We start from the raw sequence: 23,961 nt of genomic DNA, 5'->3' as shown, positions 1-23,961 counted from the left end.
TGTTTTTTATTATATAAATGCTTCAAAATTCACAAAGTGACGTTAGCTGATATATAAGAATAATTTCATAGAACAAAACGTACAAGATTTCCTAACACGGAACCGGCTGCGTGCGCCATCGTGCATAAATGTATTTGTTCCCCCACACCAAACGCGATCACGACACGCAGGTTAAAATATCAAAACAAACTCTGAACAAATTACATTAATTTGGGGACAGGTCGAAAAGCATTAAACATTTATGGCAATTTAGCTAGCTACCTTGCACTTGCTAGCTAATTTGTCCTATTTAGCTAGCTTGCTGTTGCTAGCTAATTTGTCCTGGGATATAAATATTTAGTTGTTTTTTTACATAAATGCACAAAGTCCTCTACTCCGACAACTAATCCACACACACAACTGTCAACCGAATCATTTCTAGTCATCTCTCCTCGTTCTCGGCTTTTTTCTTCTCTTGACTTTATATTGCGATTGGCAACTTTCATAAATTAGGTGCATTACCGCCACTGACCTCGTTCGTCTTTCAGTCACCCACGTGGGTATAACCAATGAGGAGATGGCACCTGGGTACCTGCTTCTATAAACCAATGAGGAGATGGGAGACGCAGGACTTGCAGCATGATTTGCGTCAGAAATAGAACTGACTTCTATTTTAGCCCTTGGCAACACAGACGCTTGTTTGCGCGCTCTCTGCTCAGTTTGGCAGCGGCGCGAGAGGAAGATGTCCTTGTGCTTCGAGGTTTACCCAATCTTTTTTCTGCAGTTTTGTTGAAGATCATTCTGCGACCCACACCCTGCAGCGCTGTTGTTCAAGCCACTGACTTCTTCCCACTCGCCATCACTCACCGTTGTCATGAAATGGACTCACGCCAGCCACATGTTCTGACTGAGCTCATGAAACGCAAATACAGTGATGACTTTGTCTCTTTCACACAAACTTTGAGAAATAACAAGGAGCGCCCACAATGTGTGTTGTGTGGGTAAGTGCTTAGCAATGAGTCTCAAAACAAACAAATTAATAAAACGACAAGTCCTGACCAAACATCCAAGCACAACATGGCGGTAAACCCAGAGAGTTCTTTCAGAACAGGGCAGAATGCTTCAGGAAACAGTGCTTCGAAATTGGAAAAGTAAGTCAACTAGCAAGGCATTGTTGTTATTTTACAACAGGTTATGATAAGCAGAAATAAGGGAGTACTATCTCTCCAACTAGTAATGTTAGATGTGAGTTTCTTTTTCACACAATCCAATAGCCGTGTAACGTTACACAGCTAATAGCTAACATTAGCCAAAGCAAGCTAACTAGCTACTGACAGTGCAACCCTAAGAAACAGTAGATGAAGATGAACAATTAGCAGGCCTACTGTACATTTTACTGTAGAAATTATTGTTGAAAACTAGTCTAGGTTGGAACTGTTGCTGTTAAAATACAAGTCATGATTTTTATTCTGAACTGGAATAAACGGCATGAAGCAAACACACACAGTTCTGGGTTGCTCATCTGCAGCAGGAAGCTGCAGTCTCCTGCCTGACTGAGAAAGCAGTAGATGTTCTGATCCAGTTTGGCACCACATACCTATGCAAATCATGGTTATCAAGAACAGAAACAGTGTCAGTGCTGAGCATCACCTCAGTGTTGCACTCTCTAAAGCAGAGCCCAGAATAAACATGCTTGTTGAAAACTTCAACCAGCCACACACAGTCCTAATGAGAGGTGTATGTGTGTATTCTGGTCTACATCTGTGTGATATGATCGATCAGTTTATGCCAGAATTAAAAAAAATGTATTTTAACAGAAACCGTTCCAACCTAGACTTTCTATCAACAACAATGTATACAGTAAGATAAACTGTAGATAAACTGCCTGAATTATTCATCTGTACTGTTACTTAGGGATGCACGATCAAAAAGCCTGTGTGTGTTCTGTTGCACATCTGTGTGATGTGATCAATCTGTTTTTTCCAGTTCAGAATGAAATGATTTATTGTATTTTAACAGCAACAGTTCCAACCTAGACAGGAATGTAAGTTTTTTTTAATTGTCGAAAATAAACAAAATATATTTATGGGTATTTCATTGTTATTTGTTTTTGTCTATGCTGCATTTTTGTTTTAGGCATAAGGGCAATGAAATGCACTGATATTTACATGTATTTTCCTCAACTTGGAGCCAGGAAAACACACAATTTCTAATTTGGGTCCCAGGCTGAAAAAGTTTGAGAACCCCTGCACTAAACACACACGCTTTGTTTGTAAATGATGTCTGAGTGTTGTAGTGTGCCCCTGGCTATCTGTAAATTAAGAAAACAACAAGAAAATGGTGCCACCTGGTTTGCCTAATATAAGGAATTTCAAGTGATTTATACTTTTACTTTTGATACTCAAGTATATTTTAGCAATTACATTTACTGTTGGTTCTTAAGTATATTGAAAACCAAATACTTTTAGAATTTTTCTCAAGTTGTAATTTACTGGGTGACTTGTACTTGAGTCATGTTCTATTAAGGTATGTTTACTTTTACTCATGTAGGACAATTGGGTACTTTTTCCACCACTGCCATTGGTTTTCCTTTATTTCCCCCCCCCCATACTTCAAACAACTGGCAGTGGGAAGAGGGGTGTAGAAGAAAATGGCATTCCCTTTAACGGATAGGAAAAGCCACCTGAACTATCCTCTCATTAGAGAGCACCAGGGACAGTCCAAAGGCTCATTTTCAAGCCATTACGGCTTAAAGTGACAACAAACACGCCAGAAGGTGTAAGAAACCATTTTACCCTCCCCCAAACTCCATTTGATATTTGAAGTGTAGTTTTCTTCTACATCCTGCCCTAAAAACACAATTAATCCTCAAAAGTATTTTCTACATATTTTCTGATTCTCATGTGATTGAGTTTCTGGCTGTGACACAAATTACGTGAGAAACTTTGGACTTTGCCATGGCAACTCGAGGCAATTTTCCAGCTGTGACGACAATGGAACTGAACTGGAATTAACTTGACTCGTCAACCATGAATCATGCATATGAGAATTATGGGCAGAGTCAGTGAATTTGGGTCAAACTAGTTGAATTGGTGCTATTCAATTGACTAAATTGACCAAACAAATTATTACATTTTTTTGATGCGCGTGACATTGAAATGTCTCCATGTCACAATACTGGTCAACCAGGAACCTGTATTGCTCAACTTCTATTTCCATCTGTTTCCTATCATAAATCATCCAAATAAAGTTTGTTTACTTTTTGCCACCATAACTGCACCCTCCATGTTAAATGTTATGTAGAGGATGTCAACATCGAGGGATCTATTAATGTGCCCGAAATAGATTTTCCTGGCTAGCTGCCTACTACATTAAATTAGACATTTCTTGGACCATAATGAGTAATGACTGGTCTGTCATGCGGAATTTGATGTATTTACTTAAATGAGTTCATTCCCTTTAGTAATTTGACCTGTTTGGACAGCTTTCAATAGTATGCATTGTTCTTGTGGTGTTTATGGCAATCAGTACATTAACTCTGTTACTCTTAATTTCCTCAATGGCAGTGACTTGGTTGCAGCGATCATTGAAGTGGCCAGGACTAAAAGTCACCTCAGGCATTTGTATAGGACTACGGCAGTTACTTGCGTGTCTCTGTATTTTGGAATTGATCTGTTTGATCACGTCAAATTCTTTACTCTTGTCATGAAACACAGTCTCCCTCCATCCAGAGTGGGACCCTCTTACCAAGTATGACGAATGTGACTACAATGAGCACAAAACCGAAGACACCCACTTGTAAATCCACCCGAGTGCTATGGGTGGTCAAGATCCATACTTTTGTTGAGACATCTACTTTCTCTCTTCACTTCTTTTTCAAGTGACACCCATGGTGATGCAGAACTGGTGTAAGCCATTTACCTTGGCTCAGATGTGTTCTATGGACAAGGATCAGAGTTGACAATGACCCATAACTCCAGTGTTGCTGCTGAGCACACCCATGGTTTCATGCCAATACAAAATTAGGTTGATGGGAATTTACTTCAAAATGACAGGGTTCCTCTTTTTTTTATTCCTCAGTTTTTATGTTGAACTTATAATCAAATCAAATAACTTTCTTTTCCACATGCGCCGAATACAACAAGTGTAAACTTTATTTATTTATTTTCTTTATTTCACCTTTATTTAACCAGGTAGGCAAGTTGAGAACAAGTTCTCATTTACAATTGCGACCTGGCCAAGATAAAGCAAAGCAGTTCGACAGATACAACGACACAGAGTTAAACATGGAGTAAAACAAACATACAGTCAATAATACAGTAGAAACAAGTCTATATAAAATGTGAGCAAATTAGGTGAGAAGGGAGGTAAAGGCAAAAAAGGCCATGGTGGCAAAGTAAATACAATATAGCAAGTAAAACACTGGAATGGTAGTTTTGCAATGGAAGAATGTGCAAAGTAGAAATAAAAATAATGGGGTGCAAAGGTGCAAAATAAATAAATAAATTAAATACAGTTGGGAAAGAGGAAGTTGTTTGGGCTAAATTATAGGTGGGCTATGTACAGGTGCAGTAATCTGTAAGATGCTCTGACAGTTGGTGCTTAAAGCTAGTGAGGGAGATAAGTGTTTCCAGTTTCAGAGATTTTTGTAGTTCGTTCCAGTCATTGGCAGCAGAGAACTGGAAGGAGAGGCGGCCAAAGAAAGAATTGGTTTTGGGGGTGACTAGAGAGTTATACCTGCTGGAGCGTGTGCTACAGGTGGGAGATGCTATGGTGACCAGCGAGCTGAGATAAGGGGGACTTTACCTAGCAGGGTCTTGTAGATGACATGGAGCCAGTGGGTTTGGCGACGAGTATGAAGCGAGGGCCAGCCAACGAGAGCGTACAGGTCGCAATGGTGGGTAGTATATGGGGCTTTGGTGACAAAACGGATTGCACTGTGATAGACTGCATCCAATTAGTTGAGTAGGGTATTGGAGGCTATTTTGTAAATGACATCGCCAAAGTCGAGGATTGGTAGGATGGTCAGTTTTACAAGGGTATGTTTGGCAGCATGAGTGAAGGATGCTTTGTTGCGAAATAGGAAGCCAATTCTAGATTTAACTTTGGATTGGAGATGTTTGATATGGGTCTGGAAGGAGAGTTTACAGTCTAACCAGACACCTAAGTATTTGTAGTTGTCCACGTATTCTAAGTCAGAGCCGTCCAGAGTAGTGATGTTGGACAGGCGGGTAGGTGCAGGTAGCGATCGGTTGAAGAGCATGCATTTAGTTTTACTTGTATTTAAGAGCAATTGGAGGCCACGGAAGGAGAGTTGTATGGCATTGAAGCTTGCCTGGAGGGTTGTTAACACAGTGTCCAAAGAAGGGCCGGAAGTATACAGAATGGTGTCGTCTGCGTAGAGGTGGATCAGGGACTCACCAGCAGCAAGAGCGACCTCATTGATGTATACAGAGAAGAGAGTCGGTCCAAGAATTGAACCCTGTGGCACCCCCATAGAGACTGCCAGAGGTCCGGACAGCAGACCCTCAGATTTGACACACTGAACTCTATCAGAGAAGTAGTTGGTGAACCAGGCGAGGCAATCATTTGAGAAAACAAGGCTGTCGAGTCTGCCGATGAGGATGTGGTGGTTGACAGAGTCGAAAGCCTTGGCCAGATCAATGAATACGGCTGCACAGTAATGTTTCTTATCGATGGCGGTTAAGATATCGTTTAGGACCTTGAGCGTGGCTGAGGTGCACCCATGACCAGCTCTGAAACCAGATTGCATAGCAGAGAAGGTATGGTGAGATTCGAAATGGTCGGTAATCTGTTTGTTGACTTGGCTTTCAGTGAATAGACCTTAGAAAGGCATGGTAGGATAGATCAGGTCTGTAGCAGTTTGGGTCAAGACTGCCCCAGTCTTGAATGGGAGGGGATGACCGCAAGCTTGCTTTCCAATCTTTAGGAATCTCAGACGACATACAACAAAGAGTAGGTTGAACAGGCTAGTAATAGGGGTGGCAACAATTTCGGCAGATAATTTTAGAAAGAAAGGTCCAGATTATTAGTAAAAAGGAGATTGTGTGCATTGGGGTGGTGGAACCAGATTTTTCAGCTCTTTCAGAACATCAGCTGAATGGATTTGGGAGAAGGAGAAATGGGGAAGGCTTGGGCGAGTTGCTCACGGCGATTTAGACAGCTAGCCAGGACATCGGTAGCAAGCTAGCATAGGATGGAGGTCTGTTGTTAGCCACCTCTTGCATTCCATCAGTAGATTAGTGGGGTTCCGTGTGGTAGAGGGGATTAGTCCAAATCACATAACAACAAAAATAAAATAAAAACAATAGATATAGTTATAGAGGCCCAAGAAGAAACATAATAATAATAAAAATTAATAAATTGTCCGATTGTCTATTCTGAGAGCAGCCGGTAAGACAGCTAACGGTTAGCAGGCCGCAGATGGGCGTTCAGGTATCGATAGCGACGGAGGAGCCAGCCGGATCTCCTTCGGGTAGATAACGTCGGCAGTCCAGTTGTGAAGGCCCGGTGGGGCTCCGCGTAGCTTAAACGGGTCCAGATAGGTGACTGCAGCCCAGGAGTGATTGCGGAGCTCAGGAGTGATTGACGGTAAGCTGGCTAGCTCCGGAACCTTGATGTTTGCTCCGGAATCGACGAGAGCAGATAGACACACGGATAGCAGCTAGCTAGCTGTGAGATCCGGGAATGAATGTCCAGAGAGCAGTTGAAATCCAAGGACATGGAGAGAAAAATTGGTCCGGTATTTTCCATTCCGAGCTGCGCCGTACAAAAACTGGCGATAGATTTTCGAGCTAAAGGATAGCTGATGACCACAAACCGTGGTTAGCTGAATACTAACGATTTGCCAGTGAAGAAGCTAACTAGCTTCTGAACTAGCTTCTGATTAGCTTCTAGCTAGCTCCTGGCTAGCTTCTGGTTAGTTTCTGGCTAGCTTCTTGGAGTTTCTGGCTAGCTTCTGGCTAGCTTCTTGGAGGATTGCAGATTTGAGGTAAATAATACTTATTTATAAATATAAATTGGTGAGGCGGGTTGCAGGAGAGTGTTTTGAAGATGAGTTGATGGAAAATAAAAATAAAATGTATGTGAAAAAAAGTTGTAAATATATATATATACAGGACACGACAAGACGAGGACAAAAGACGTCTGAACTGCTATGCCATCTCGGGTACTACTATAATAATCACCTCAGCTCTACATCAATGCTTCTAGTCTACACCGATGCTTATAGTCCTCAACTAACGGAGTGAACACTCCAGCTGCTTACGGAAAACGTATTTCTTCCCAGACCTCTGTGCCAGCAATATGTTTTTTATGCTTCTTTTATGCTTGCAGCAGCAGTATTTTGCTCACAACTAACACATCCTCTCCATGCAGTAGCTATTCCTTCTGTCTTTATCTGATTACTGCAGTAAAGTCCACTTGGTCACAGTGTATGTTTGCGAACATACCGTGAAATGCTTACTTACAAGCCCTTAACCAACAGTGCAGTTCAAGAAGAAGAAAATATTTACCAAGTAGACTTGGGTAGAATTGGGGTGTAATGTTCTCCGCCATTGGACTCTGGAGCAGTTGAAACGTGTTGCCTGGAGTGATGAATCACGCTTCACCATCTGGCAGTCCGACACACAAATCTGGGTTTGGCGGATGCCAGGAGAACGCTACCTGCCCCAATTCATATTGACAACTGTAAAGTTTGGTGCAGGAGGAATAATGGTCCGGGGCTGCTTTTCATGGTTCGGGCTAGGCCCCTTATTTCCAGTGAAAGGTTAATCTTAACACTACAGCATTCAATGACATTCTAGACGATTCTTTGCTTCCAACTTTATGGCAACAGTTTGTGGAAGGCCCTTTGCTGTTTCAGCATGCGCACAAAACGAGGTCCATACAGAAAATGGTTTGTCGAGATCGGTGTAGAAGAACTTGACTGGCCTGCACAGAGTCCTGACGTCAACCCCATCAAACACCTTTGGGAAGAATTGGAACGCCGACTGCGAACCAGGCCTAATCGCCCAACATCAGTGCCGACCTCACTAATGCTCTTGTGGCACTCACTTGATATAATTTACAGTTAAAGCTTGGTGTTTCTTTCCTTAAATTCATAATTGCAATATGTCTTAATACACCACTTGAGTATGTTTCATCTTGCGCCTTCCTCAGAGCGTGTCCAGCTCTTACACTTCCTTCCGTGCCCCAACATGACCCGATGTTTGATGGTTAGCAAGGGCTATTGGTTTGGTTGAGAGGCAGGCAGCAATGTTCCTGAGCAGCCAGAATAGATCCCTCTTCCTGTAGAAAGGTCATATTCCCCTTGTGCATTTCCTTTCTTTTGTACACTGCTCCAATGAGTGACCATCTTCACAGATCAAACTACATACATGGGGTGTACATTCAATTAACGTTAGGAGAGTTTGACTTATAGGTTCTACGAGAGGCCTGAGTCTACTGGTGGAATCAAGTGCTCTGACAGAAACATGGTTGAGCACAAACATTTCTGGGGGTCTGAGGCCTTATTGAGACATGGGCCAGAGGCCTCTCCTCTCAAACCTTGGCCCTCTTGTTATCGAGGTAAGCTGGTCTGCAACCTTTGTCCTCTCGTAATTGAGAGAAACATGGTCTGGTGATAGAAAACCAGGGTGAGGGTTTTATTCTGAAGAGCAGAAAAGGGCCTGTCCCAGGATGCCTGACCATAACTGTGCTCATGGGCGGTCCTCTGATTTAGTTCAACTCCAAAGGGAATTGGAGATTCCTTCATTAAAACAGTCCAAAATCACATTTCACAATTTCACAAACAGTATCATCCTCACTCATTCATCTTATACAACAATTAGATGTAAGCCTCATATCTGAGGCTATTGTAACAACAGTGTTATGGTAATGTGGCTGTATTGTCTCCCATGAGTTTCACAAAATTGTTCCAAACGGACCAGTTCGTAGCTGGATTCTTCACCGATCTTTTATATCTTCTCCAGAACATAAATGTTGTTTGGACCTCAACTTCTGTGAGGTGGAAGAAATTCCTTTGTTCTCTCTATGAAAACTCACTCCATCTCTATACCGTGGCCACGAAGAGATAATCCCCTCCAGGAATTTACGAACTCTCTGACCACAGCAGCCTGGTTGTAGGAGACAGAGAGAGGGGGATGGTGCTCGCTGTACCCAAAATCCCGCAGCATTGAGGAGTGCAATACGTGCTCCACCGGCACCCAGCATCTCTCCTCCGGACCGTACGCCTCCCACTCCATCGAACGTGAACTGGGGACATCGATCAGATACTATGTCCTCAGGCACCCCGTAGTGCCAGAAGACGTGTGTTAACAGGGCCTCCGCAGTCTGTAGGGCCATAGGGAGAACGGGCAAAGGGAGGAGACGACCGGACCGATGCCTGGATGACCAAAGGAGGGTGACGTATGGGCCCAATAGATCAAACGGTCGCGGACAGCAGACTGAACGTAAAGACGCCCAGCTGGACATTGAGGGGGAGTGCGCTCTGTACGTAACGCCCGCTCGATGTCCGTGTCCAGGTCCCACACCACAGGTGCCACCAGTCAAGAGGCCGGAAGTATGGGAGTGGGATCCATGGGCCACTCCTCTGTGTCATGCATCCGGGACAGTACGTCTGCCATAGCGTTCTGGGAACCTGGTCTGTAGGACAGGGTGAAGACAAAACGGGTAAAGAACATGGCCAACCTTGCATGGCGACGGTTCAGTCTCCTCGCCGGATGTACTCCAGATTGCGGTGGTCAGTCCAGATGAGAAAAGGGTGTTTAGACCCCTCAAGCCAATGTCTCCACGCCTTCAAGGCTTTGACGACAGCCAACAGCTCCCGGTCCCCCACATCATAGTTTCGCTCCGCCGGGCTGAGCTTCTTCAAAAAGAAGAAGAAGCTTTGGTGGCGTAACCGAGCACTGAGAGAGCATGGCTCCTATCCCAGCCTCGGACGCGTCCACCTCCACTATGAACGCCAAAGAGGAATCCGGATGAGCCAGCACCGGAGCCGAGGTAGACAGAGCCTTCAGGTGACCAAAAGCCCTGTCCGCCCCAGCCGACCACTGCATACACACCGGTCCCCCCTTCAGCAGTGAGGTAATGGGAGCTGCTACCTGACCAAAACCCCAGATAAACCACCGGTAGTAGTTGGCAAACCCTAAAAAACACTGCACTTCCTTTACCGTGGTGGGAGTCGGCCAATTACGCACGGCTGAAATGCGGTCACTCTCCATCTCCACCCCTGAAGTGGAAATGCGGTAACCTAGGAAAGAGACGGACTGTTGAAAAAAACAGGCATTTCTCAGCCTTGACGTACAGGTCATGCTCCAACAGTCAACCAAGCACCTTGCGCACCAGGGTCACATGCTCGGCGCGTGTAGGGGAGTATATCAGAATGTCGTCGATATACACCACTACACCCTGCCCGTGGAGGTCCTGGAAAATCTCGTCTACAAAGGCCTGGAAGACTGATGGAGCATTCATCAACCCGTACGGCATCACAAGGTAGTCATAGTGCCCCGAGGTGGTACTAAATGCGGTCTTCCACTCGTCCCCCTCCAGGATACGCACCAGGTTGTATGCGCTCCTGAGATCCAATTTTGTGAAGAAGTGTGCCCCGTGCATTGACTCGATCGCACTGGCGATGAGGGGGATGGTGGGGGATGGAATCGACAGACCCCAATCTGGACGTCCGCGGGTAGCCAGCAGGTTATCCAACCTTATGGACATGTCCACCAGCTGGTCGAAAGTCAGAGTTGTGTCCCTACAGGCCAACTCCCGAAGGACGTCCTCACGTAAACTACAACAGCTCTCGCGGCCCGAAGGAGCCGGGTGCACGGTTGCCAGGTAGAGTTCCAGTTGGAGTAGAAAACCCTGACATCCCGCTGCCTTCCCATCATACTCCCTCGGAAGGGAGAGCTGAATCCCCTTGGAAATGGGTGAAGGAGGGGTGATCAGTGGTGTTGTTGATGGTGCTGGTGGAGGCGCTGGAGGAACTCCCCTTCTCTCCCAGCGCTCCATCGTCTGTAGGACGTCATCCATGGTGGTGCCGAGATGGTGTAGCATCGCCTCATGATGCTGGACGCATTCCTCAACCCCTAGTAACGGGGTACCTGCTCCTGATGACTCCATTTGTGGTGCGTGTTTCTGTCAGGCTGTGGGTAACTGGTGCATGGAATCAGGCGCAGGAGAGCAGAGATGAGTGTACAAGGTAGTTTAATCCACAACTGCAACCAGTATAAAACAAATACTAAAGGTGAGTGAAAATACCGGTCACTCGTAAATACCAGCCGTATAGAATCAACCTGAACACCAAACATGGGGGAAACAGAGGGTTAAATAATGAACTTGTAATTGGAGAATAGAAACCAGGTGTGTAGAAAACAAAGACAAAACAAATGGAAAATGAAAAGTGGATCAGCGATGGCTAGAAAGCCGGTGACGCCACCCGAACAAGGAGAGGGATCGACTTCGGTGGAAGTCGTGACACTTCCGACTTCAGTGTGTTCAAGACTGGGAAATCTGAAAAAAAACTCAGACTGGGAAAATTTGCTTTGAAAGGTCATTCAACTCGGAATTCCAAGTGGGGAACCGACTTTCCAACCTGAAGATCACCAACACCATGATTCAACCTCGTTTTTCTTCTCTCGAGTTCCCAGTTGTCTTGAAAGCACCATAATACCAGACAAATTATCGAAATGACAGGCCACTTTGACACTGACAAAATGAGAATCTGAGATCAATGAAAACGACCATGTCTTGAATCCATCATTAGCCTAGGCCTAGGTGTGTGGTATTGTATGCTACAATTTGGCGACGAAATTAGTCCTAAAAATGCTTTCCAGTTTCACTGATGTGCAGCTCACTCGCCGGTGAGGCACTCATGCCAACAGACAGCAGTGACTCTATAAATTAGGCAAAAAATAATAAATTCATCAGGCTTGCTGCAGCTCCTCCAGAACCATTCATGTGTCTCTATAAGGAAAATAAATATTCTAGTTCTGTGAGAGATACAGGTAGGAGGCACTAAAATTAACGAAGAGGTAACTCGTGTGAACTTTGATCGCGTTCATTCAAATTTTTACTTGCAAAAAGTGACAATTATATTTCATGCCACGAGAAGTACCGGATCTGGCCAAATCAGTTCCAGAACTAAACAGTCCAAAACGGAGAGGTGCCGGATCCTGTTCTGGCAGGATCTGGCTCAAATTAAGCACTGGGCTGCACATTCTGAGTGTGTGACATGGAATTAGAGTTTGTTTCAGTGTTAGCCATTGAGTGTTTTTTTGTTGAGTCCATCCTAGTGGGAGCTATCATGTCATCTCAAGTCGCCGCTCTAGTCATTGCTTTTAAACATTGAGGGCTAGATACTGCTAGATAATGTTTGTTTTCTCTCTCATTCCTTCAACACAAGTTTCTCTTCAAGAGTGTGTACAGCAAGAGTTGCCATTCCTTCCTTAGTCATTGTGAGTGCAGAGGCTTTTGATGATGCAGGATAAAGGCTTCCCCTCCTCGATCCTTTGATTGCAGAATTTGAGGCACTGCCATCACAACCAATGTCACTGCTATACAGAAAGTAATCATCCTCAGGGTGCTTTCTGTGCAGTGCAGTTTTCACGACCACATATTGGCAAAACGGCTCTTACAAAGTACACCAACAGCCAGTGACAATAATTTGTCCCAGGTGGTGACCATCTTTCCCAGTCAGGGTTCTGCCGAGGTCTTGCTCCCAGTCTGCTTCCTGACCAATACAGAATTCTCTCTCTCATCACCTTTGTGTATGTGACATGATTTGTGTTATGTCCTGATTCTCTAAATCAGAGGTTCAGCTCGAGACCCAAATTAGGAATTAACTGTCCAACAACCCAAACTAAGAAGAAATAGTATATGTGATTATCAATGTATTAACTTGTGACCCACCTCTCACATACCCAGGGCCTACTTTGGGTCCTGACCCATAGTTTGAGAAACCCTGCTCTACCTCCCTAAGTGTGCACCAATGGCACCCCTCATTTAAGCATTGGATTGAGTCATGTTTTATTTCTCTATTTCTCTATTCTGGTTTGGATTTAAAACCCAGCAAATGTATATGATTTCTGGTCAAAGCACTGATTCTTTTTTAAGCACCAAAGGGCATTGATACATTTTTGGGAAGGACACTATCCTTAAAAACCCTAATATTAGTATTTAACTAATTAGGAACTCTTTGTTTTATAGGTTGCAGAGGAGGTGGTGGAAGAGTGAGCCCTTGAGTCCCCTGTACCATAGACAGTGTTAAGATGAGACAATTATGTAATCCCGTGTGTGTGTGTGCTAATCAGATAGCAGATTCCTGAATTGTTAATATTGTACTTTTACTGTAAAAAATGTTATAAATTCTAACAATACAAATGAGATCATACCATCACACACAAATATCAACAACAGCACACCTGGCCAAACCCATTGTGTTAACTATTCATATTTGTAAAAAATTGTACAATTTTATATATATTTTTCAAACAATACAAAACATGCACATACAAATGACACCATACAGACGCACACAAACATCAACGACATCACACCTGGCCAGACCCACCTGCCCACCTCCGCCACATGGCTTCAAACGGCACCATTTTGTTTCTCTGTCGCCCACGCACTTTCAACATTTAATTAATAAAGTATGACCTTTCTCTTGTGTTAGCGATGGAGGATTGGTTGATTTCCAGTTAAGTGTGCATTTTTTCAAGATGTTTGATGAGAAAAGTATTATCCAACCGCTCTTGCTCACTCTTATGGCATGTCTTGAAGTATGCAGATGGATAAAAAGTACATTTACATTGGGATACTAATGACAGCCAACTTTCCAACTCCTCCCATAACTTTTGGATTTGCAGAAGGCATGGATTATTGAGTCATTATTAGTTTTACAATTAAAAAATGACTCTGCTGTTGTACTGTAGAATATGTGATTTCTCCTAAAGAAAACATTCTATACATTAGTTTATACTGGACTAAGTGTACATTTTTGTTAACTGTAATTTTGTTAGTGATGTTCCAACATACCCTTCATCTTGTGCCAATATCAGTTATTTTTAAGTTTTGGAAGACATAAAAGGTACCTTTTTATTCTATGAGTTTTATTTGCCCATATAAAGTGAGTTATGACCAAGTATACTTTTTTTTAAAGTCTTCAATGGGGTAATTGGTATTACCAACAACAAATAAGGGGTAATTTGTATTACCGAGAATAAATAAGAACTGTTCATATTTGTCAGGCGGTGGGTGTAGCTGTTGCATGAAGTCAGGCCCAGGAGAGCAGAGATAATTGAACAAAGCACTTTAATAAAGTAGCAAAGTAACAAACCCAATGTGCAAACAAAAATAACGGTTGCCACTAAACACGGGTAAAACAGCACCCGGGAATAAACCAGCCGGAAATGTACCGACCTAACAATAAACAATCACGCACAAAGACATGGGGGAAACAGAGGGCTAAATACACAACACATAATGAGGGAAATGAAACCAGGTGTGTGGGAAAACAAGACAACACAAATGGAAAATGGATCAGCGATGGCTAGAAGACCGGCGACATCGACCGCCGAACACCGCCCGAACAAGGAGAGGCATCGACTTCGGTAGAAGTCGTGACAATATTGAATTGTGCCAGCCTGTGTGTATGTGTGCGTGTATAAACTATTGGTTGCTTAATCCAGAGAAATTATGGACCATGTAAAAAACTGTTGTCACAGCTGGCTAGGTGTGTAGCGAGGAATTAGGCGCAGAGATCAGAGAGGTCCAGGGGAAAAGTGCACTTTAATACGACACCTAAATGAAAACCCCAAACAACGGGTACCAAGGTATAGAGCACTAACAACACCAAACGATACAACGTGATTATCAAAATAATCTCGCACAACAAAGGGGCGGGTTCCATAAGCTAAATAGGGAAGAAAATCAAGCACACACAAAATAGGAACAGGTGTAACAAATGAGACAAAATTAACTGAAAAGAAAAGGGATCGGTGCCGGCTAGTAGGCCTTTTACGACAACCGCCGGGCACCACCCGAATAGGCGGGTGAAGGCAGTGGAAGTCTCTCAGGAGTGAAGGGTCCAAAATGTCCCCCACCGGTACCCAGCACCTCTCCTCCGGACCGTACCCCTGTAGGCCCCTCACCCGGCGTTTCGAGTCCAGAATGGTACGTACTGTGTACGCTGGGGACCCCCCGATGTCCAGAGGGGGCGGAGGGACCTCAGGCACCTCACCTTCTTGTAGTGGACCAGCACCACCAGCCTGAGGAGAGACACATGAAACGAGGGGTTAATAAGATAATAAGCAGGAAGTTGTAACTTATAACACACCTTGTTTATCCTCCTCAGGACTTTAAATGGCCCCACACACTGCAGCCCCAGCTTCCGGCAGGGCAGGCGGAGACACAGGTTTCGGGTCGAGAGCCAGACCTGGTCCCCCGGTGCGAACACGTGGGCCTCACTACGGTGCTGGTCAGCGTTCTTCTTCTGCCCTTCCCCAGCCAGTCTCAACGATTCCTGGACGGCTTTCCATGTGTCCTTTGAGCGCTGCACCCATTCCTCCACCGCAGGAGCTCTGATGCCATGGGGCCAGGACCAGCTGGTAGCTGACTGCAGAAACTTGCCCACATCCTGGTTTACTCGCTCCACCTGCCCATCAAGCTGACCGAGACCCCCAGCCTCTCCATAAATGCCCTCAAAATTCTGGACGTGAACTGGGGACCGATCAGAGACGATGTCCTCAGGCACCCTATAGTGCCGGAAGACATGGGTAAACAGAGCCTCCGCAGTCTGCAGGGCTGTAGGGAGACCGGGCAACGGGATGAGACGGCAGGACTTAGAAAACCGATCCACAACGACCAGGATCGCGGTACATCCCTGGGACAGGGGAAGGTCGGTGAGGAAGTCCACCGACAAGTGTGACCACGGCCGTTGTGGAACTTCCCTCTAGGCAGGTGTCGAGGAGCCTTGCTCTGAGCGCACACAGAGCAGGAGGAGACATAAAACCTCACGTCCTTCACCAATGTGGGCCACCAGTATCTCCCCCAAAGACTCCGCACTGTCCTCCCGATGCCAGGATGACCCGAGGAGGGTAGAGTATGAGCCCAATGAATCAGCCTGTCATGGACACCCCGCGGCACGTACTGAGCCCCCGCTGGACACTGAGGGGGGGCAGGCTCCGACCGTAATGCCCTCTCTATCTCCGTGTCCACCTCCCATACCACCGGTGCCATGAGATGTGAAGGTGGAATGATGGGGTCGGCTCGATGGACCGCTCCTCGGTATCATATAGGCGGGACAGCACGTCGGCTTTAGTGTTCTGGGAGCCTGGCCGGTACGAGATGGTGAAGCGGAACCGGGCAAAGTACATGGCCCATCTAGCCTGACGTGAATTCATTCTCCTCACTGCCCGGATATACTCGAGATTACGATGGTCAGTCCAGATGAGAAAAGGGTACTTAGCCCCCTCAAGCCAATGTCTCCACACCTTCAGAGCCTTGACTATAGCTAACAATTCCCGGTCCCCCACGTCATAGTTTTGCTCCACCGGATCGAGCTTCTTCTGAACTGGGACAGCACGGCTCCGACCCCAGCCTCGGACGCGTGCACCTCCACTCTGAACGCTAAAGAGGGGTCCGGATGCGCCAACACTGGCGCATTGGTGAACAGCTCCTTCAGACGACTGAAAGCTCTTACCACCTCTGCTGACCAGCGCAAGCACGTCGGTCCTCCCTTCAGCAGTGAGGTAATGGGAGCAGCCACCTGACCAAAACCCTGGATAAACCTCCGGTAGTAATTGGCAAACCCTAAAAACAGCTGCACCTCTTTTACCGTGGTCGGAGTCGGCCAATTACCCACGGCTGTAACCCGGTCACACTCCATCACCACCCCGGAGGTGGAAATGCGATAACCCAAGAAGGAAATGGCTTGTTTGGAGAACACACACAAATTAGGAACAGGTGTAACAAATGAGACAAAAGTAACCGAAAAGAAAAAGGGATCGGTGCCGGCTAGTAGGCCGGTGACGACGACCGCGAGCACCACCCGAACAGTTGCCAACTTCGGCGAGAGTCATGACAACTGTTGGTCACTAAATCCTGTGAATACCCTCACCACCTATATACTTCTAACTGATTGGTTTGGTTCTGTAGTGTTGCTTGGTTAGAACATGATGTTGAGGCCCATCACTGTACTCTTGATAGCCACCACCACACGCAGACACAGCTGTCTCCATTTGAAGACGTATATATGATTTTGATAATCCAAATGACTTGGAATCTTATTGTTGTGGTTCTATAAGACAAAGATATAACACATACTAAACAGTATTAGTTAAGAGTTATATAACTATGCAATATACATAAACTCAGCAAAAGAAGAAACGTCCCTATTTCCTTTTTTCCTTTATCTTGTAAAACATTGGTGGTCTGATATGTATGATGCTCTAGTGGTATTACAAAACTGGAAAATGAAACCTGAAGAAAGATGAACTGAATAATGCTATTTTAGGAAATCCTTGCACGTGTATAGTGTGGGTAAAATATGTGGTTCCACAGGTGTTAATCTATATGTATAAGCTATGTGTACACAGTGTAAGGGCCATGTAAAGTAAGGTGGTGCAAAATGTGCTAATCTTATAGGTCTTGCCAGAGCCTTAGAAACTCAGCAAAAAGGGTCCTTTTTCAGGACCCTGTCTTTCCAAGATAATTCGTAAAAATCAAAATAACTTCACAGGTCTTCATTGTAAAGGGTTTAAACACTGTTTCCCATGCTTGTTCAATGAGACTTCAATATTCCAAGGTAAGAGGTTTTAGGTTGTAGTTAATATAGTATTTATAGGACTATCTCTCTCTATACCATTTGTATTTCATGTTCTTATAGGCACTATAGTATTGCCAGTGTAACAGTATAGCTTCCGTCCCTCTCCTCGCCCCTACCTGGGCTCGAACCAGGAACACATCGACAACAGCCACACTTGAAGCAGCGTTACCCATCACTCCACAAAGGTCGAGGCCCTTGCAGAGCAAGGGGAATAACTACTCCAAGTCTCAGAGTGAGTGACGTTTGAAACGATATTTAGCGCGCACCCCGCTAACTAGCTAGCCATTTCACATTGGTTACACCAGCCATGAGGCTGATAGGCTTGAAGTCATAAACAGTGCTGTGCTTGCGAAGAGCTGCTGGCATAAAGCACGAAAATGCTGTTTGAATGAATGCTTACGAACCTGCTGCTGCCTAGCATCGCTCAGTCAGACTGCTCTATCAAATCATAGACATAATTATAACATCACCCACAGAAATACGAGCCTTTGGTCATTAATATGGCCGAATCCGGAAACTATCATTTCGAAAACAAAACGTTTATTCTTTCAGTGAAATACGGAACCGTTCAGTATTTTATCTAACGGGTGGCATCCCGAAGTCTAAATATTCCTGTTACATTGCACAACCTTGAATGTTATGTCATAATTACGTAAAATTCTGGCAAATTAGTTCTCAATGAGCCAATCTGCCCAAACTGTTGCATATACCCTGACTCTGCATGCAATGAATGCAAGAAAAGTGACACAATTTCACCTGGTTAATATTGCCTGCTAACCTGGATTTATTTTAGCTAAATATGCAGGTTTAAAAAATATATACTCCTGTGTATTGATTTTAAGAAAGGCATTGGTGTTTATGGTTAGGTACAGTCGACCAACGATTGTGCTTTTTTTCCGCAAATGCGCCTTCGTTAAATCATCCCCCAGCGTTGCATCGATTATATTGCAACGCAGGACATGCTAGATAAACGAGTAATATCATCAACCATGTGTAGTGATTATGATTGACTGATTGTTTTTTATAAGATAAGTTCAATGCTAGCTAGCAACTTACCTTTGCTTCTACTGCATTTGTGTAACAGGCAGGCTCCTCGTGGAGTGCAATGAGAGGCAGGTGGTTAGAGCTTTGGACTAGTTAACTTTAAGGTTGCAAGATTGGATCCCCCGAGCAGACAAGGAGAAAAACTGTCCTTCTGCCCCTGAACGAGACAGTTCCTAGGCCGTTATTGAAAATAAGAATGTGTTCTTAACTGACCTGCCTAGTTAAATAAAGGTATACAAATAATAATAATAATTAAATCGGCAAAATCGGCGCCCAAAAATACAGATTGTTATGAAAACTTATTAACTGGCCATTCCGATTAGTCGGTCGACCTAGACTATAAACACAGCATCAATATAAACATACGGCACTGGGCGAGGCTTGCAGAACTTAGGTACAGCCCCCTTAGTTACATGTAGCTTGTCTGTGATACCTTTTATCATTCCTAGCTCTGGCTGAAACACAGAGAAATATGTTTCACACAAACCATCTGCTCTCTCTACCGCTGTTACTCTGTGTACACGTGACCAGTCTAGCTTCAACTGACTGATCCAGTCTCCACCAGGCAGGGCAGAACCATTTCAACTGACTGATGCAGTCTCTACCAGGCAGGGCAGGACCATTTCAACTGACTGATCCAGTCTCTACCAGGCAGGGCAGAACCATTTCAACTGACTGATGCAGTCTCTACCAGGCTGGAGGGAGGGGCAGAACCATTTCAACTGACTGATCCAGTCTCCACCAGGCAGGGCAGAACCATTTCAACTGACTGATGCAGTCTCCGAGCAGACAAGAGAAAAACCAGGCAGGGCAGAACCATTTCAACTGACTGATCCAGTCTCCACCAGGCAGGGCAGAACCATTTCAACTGACTGATGCAGTCTCTACCAGGCAGGGCAGGACCATTTCAACTGACTGATCCAGTCTCTACCAGGCAGGGCAGAACCATTTCAACTGACTGATCCAGTCTCTACCAGGCAGGGCAGAACCATTTCAACTGACTGATCCAGTCTCTACCAGGCAGGGCAGGACCATTTCAACTGACTGATCCAGTCTCTACCAGGCAGGGCAGAACCATTTCAACTGACTGATCCAGTCTCTACCAGGCACACATCTATCATGTAATGACTCTTTAAGAAACGGACCAAATTTACATGCGGCTGATAGTTTTCTTAAACTAGCCAAGTATTCAACTCTCCTTCGAGTTGACTCCTTGCATGAAACTTGCATCTTTCAGCAATAACATTTGTCCTCGTATATAGGGATTTTTCAACATCGCAACCAACTCTGTAACGTTTTTTCACTTGGTTTCTGTGGTGCACATAAGTCCATTAACAAGTCCATTTGGAGTCTTTCTGCCAACAATTGCCATAAAAATGGCTTTAGACTTATCATCCTCATACTTGAGCTTATTAGCTTCAAAATACTGTTCTAGCCTTTTCAAATAGGCTTCAAAACTTCCCTCGAAATTAAAATCCTCGGCATTGCCGAACGACATTTTCCAACGAGACTGTCTTGATGGAGCTAGCACTTTCTTGCTTGCTCTGTTCCCCTTTGGACAAAAACTCTGGTACCTAGTCACCAATCTGTTGCATCCAGTTAAAGGAAGCATGGGTTGTTTTTAGTTATTATATTTCAGTCTTTGATGGCCATGTGAGTATGCAAAAAATCTGTGTTTCATAAGGTGTTCATTATTGTAAATTGTAACGTATCCCTTGATGGTATTTGTTAGTTCAACATTAATTATTGTTGTATCATAGGACATACAATTGATATATATTCAACCACAATGATGTACTAATGAGCTATGGTTTTATTAAAATCATAATAGAAGACTTCAGAAATAAAATTATTTCAGTGTAAATAAGGGAAGGTCTGAAAAATGAAAACATGCCAGCTAGACAAGCCAGTGTATTAATCAGATGTGCATATGAATGGAGTGGAAATTTGCTGACTTTGTGATCTGTAAGGTAAGCAACGATAATGTGTGGGGGGGCATCGAAATTACATGATTTATTCCCGATAACTGTTTATTCATAAAAATCAGAAGATGGCAAAAAAAAAACATTAATCGCAATGCTATGGCCCATGCAAATGAATAGGAAAACAAAAGCTTATTATATATTTTTTGTATATTTTATTTTAAAGGATTTTCTTTTGCAATTTAGCACAACACAAAAGCACACAAGAAAAAAAAGAAAAAACACAGCTGCCAGACATATGAAAGGAAGTATTGCTTAGGCAAGACATGGGACAAGAATAGAGCAACAATGACATTTACAACAACAGTAAGTGTCCCTAGTCAGTTTTCACAGTCAGTCTCTGTCCAGATGGTCCAGAAATGGACCCCAATCCTTGAAAAATCTGTTGGTCCTAATTTTTTATTTTTTAAATCCAAGTTAATGGTGTTAATCATTTCTACTAGCCATCTACTGAAGCAAGGGGGAGACTTCCATTTTGTCAGGATCATTTTGGGGGGCAGGCACCATTCCAAACATCAGAGCCTGTTGTTCCTCATAGGACGATCTTAGAATAGACTCTGAGCAGCCAAAGAGAGCGAGTTCTGCGTCAGGGTCAATGGCCCTCTCATATACCTTTGAGTACCAATCAAAGATATTCCTCCAATAATTATTGAGTAGGGGCCAGAGCCAAAAAAAGATGAGTTAAGGAACCCTCTGAGGCTTTACACTTGTCACACAGTGGGGAGACCTGCTAAATTGCAAAACATAGAAACACAAAACATAGAAATAATGAACATAGAATGCCCACCCAAATCACACCCTGACCAAACCAAATAGAGACATAAAAAGGCTCTCTAAGGTCAGGGCGTGACAGTACCCCCGCCCCCAAAGGTGCGGACTCCGGCCGCAAAACCTGAACCTATAGGCGTGGGTCCGGGTGGGCATCTATCCGCCGTGGCGGCTATGGTGCGGGACGTAGACCCCGCTCCACCTCTGGCTCACCCCACTTTGGTGGCGCCTCTGGTGTGGGGACCGTCGCCGACCCCGAACTGGGGAGCCTCGTTGCGGGCCCCGGACTGGGGACCCTCGTTGCGGGCCCCGTACTGGGGACCCTTGTTGCGGGCCCCGTACTAGGGACACTCTTTGCGGGACCCGGACTGGGGACCCTCGCTGCCGGCCCCGGACTGGGTACCCTCGCTGCCGGCCCCGGACTGGGGACCGTCGCTGGGGGCCCCGGACTGGGGACCGCCGCTGGGGGCTCCGGACTGGGGGCCGTCGCTGGAGGCTCCGGACTAGAGGCCATCGCTGGAGGCTCCGGACTAGAGGCCATCGCTGGAGGCTTCGTGCCATGGATCATCACTTGAGGCTTCTTTCCATGGATCATCACTTGATGCTTCTTGCCATGGATCATCACTGGAGGCTTCTTGCCATGGATCATCACTGGAGGCTTCTTGCCATGGATCATCACTGGAGGCTTCTTGCCATGGATCATCACTGGAGGCTTCTTGCCATGGATCATCACTGGAGGCTTCTTTCCATGGATCATCACTGGAGGCTTCGTGCCATGGATCATCACAGGAGGCTTCGTGCCATGGATCATCACTGGAGGCTTCTTGCCATGGATCATCACTGGAGGCTTCTTGCCATGGATCATCACTGGAGGCTTCTTGCCATGGATCATCACTGGAGGCTTCTTGCCATAGATGTAGGTAATCCTTTCTAAAGCTGATTTTTTTTGAAAGACATCACGTAGCAGAACTGCATAAGTGTTGCTCTCCACTTTCTGGAGGACCGAGTTTTGAAATTCTGACATTTGATTGAAAAAATGCAGACGGTGTCAAAAAGAGAACACAAACTAAGGGCAACCAAGGCATCTGTGACAGGGAGCGAGAGAAGCGTCCATCCATATATACAGGTAAGAGAGTCTAGCTAGCTACATTTTCAGATATTACACATTTCTAATTTTATCAGAAAGTCATTTTCATTTCAAGTTAAAGTGTACTGTTAGCTAGCTAGCTAACATTACCTGGCTGGCTAGCCAGCTAACGTTACGTGTATGATCTGTGTAGTACTATTATTTGTGTCTCAGAGCGATTTGCATTGCTAGTTTTAGCCTAATGTTAGCTAGCTAACATTGAACCTGGTTGGTTAGCTACAAGCAGATTCATGTAGTAACGTTATGAGTTGGGATTATGGTTAATTGTTTCGCTAGCTAGTTAGCAACATGCCTAAACAAAAGACCACAATGCAAGTAACTATTTTAATAGAATGTTTATGATGTCACAGCGACAACTGTCAATAGACGTAGGTGGTAAAATTCTCTCTGGGTATCTAGTCCGATGAATATGGCCGGTGTCAGTCAATTTTGGCACAAAAAAAAGCATAATTAAATTGTTGCCAGCAGCACAGTTGCAGTCATAAACTCTCTGCATAACATAAAAACAGCCTAACCAGCTCTGCTTGGGCAGGTAAAATGGTCAGTGAGCTGGAAACTGGAAAAGGGATTTTCCTCCCTTCCATTTTACAGTGAACAAGGTATTTATTGATGGCAAATGTTTCTTATCATGAAAAAAGTTTATTCACAAAAGGAGTACTAGTAGAGGGAAAACTTGCAAAGAAATCGATTTCTAGCTATTTAAGCCAAGTATGTTTTGTTTTTTTTAGTTGTGAATTAGCTAGCCAGCTAGATATCTACTTGGGACAGCTAGTTAGCTACCGCCAAGAAGAGGACGAAGACCATTTTTGCCTCACTGAATATGCATGACGTTCATTAGGAAAACGCCCACTATCTAATGTACTCGTCCTAAACAAAGTAATCTATATAAACAATTAGGTAAGTCAAGTCTACTAAACTTAGTGCACTCTGTTTGTTATAGACTCTAGTTTTGGAAACAGAACACTGTATAGAGATCAAATGTTTAATTTATGAGAAAATTTGCAGAATATCGGCCAAAATCCATCTAGCTCAATCTTCTCCCACTGCCGGCCACTGGGCTTCCTCTCACATTTATACATCCAGTGAAATGTGTATTTCGCTGGATGTAATTCTGCAGAGCAGAATTAGGCCGATACCCACTAATTATCAAAATCCAGAAAAGAGCCGTTAAATTCTACAACCACCTAAAAGGA

The sequence above is a fragment of the Oncorhynchus keta genome, chromosome 24 (genome assembly GCF_023373465.1).
Source record: "Oncorhynchus keta strain PuntledgeMale-10-30-2019 chromosome 24, Oket_V2, whole genome shotgun sequence".
Classification (NCBI taxonomy): Eukaryota; Metazoa; Chordata; class Actinopteri; order Salmoniformes; family Salmonidae; genus Oncorhynchus; species Oncorhynchus keta.
Note: the sequence above shows the minus strand (reverse complement) of the source record.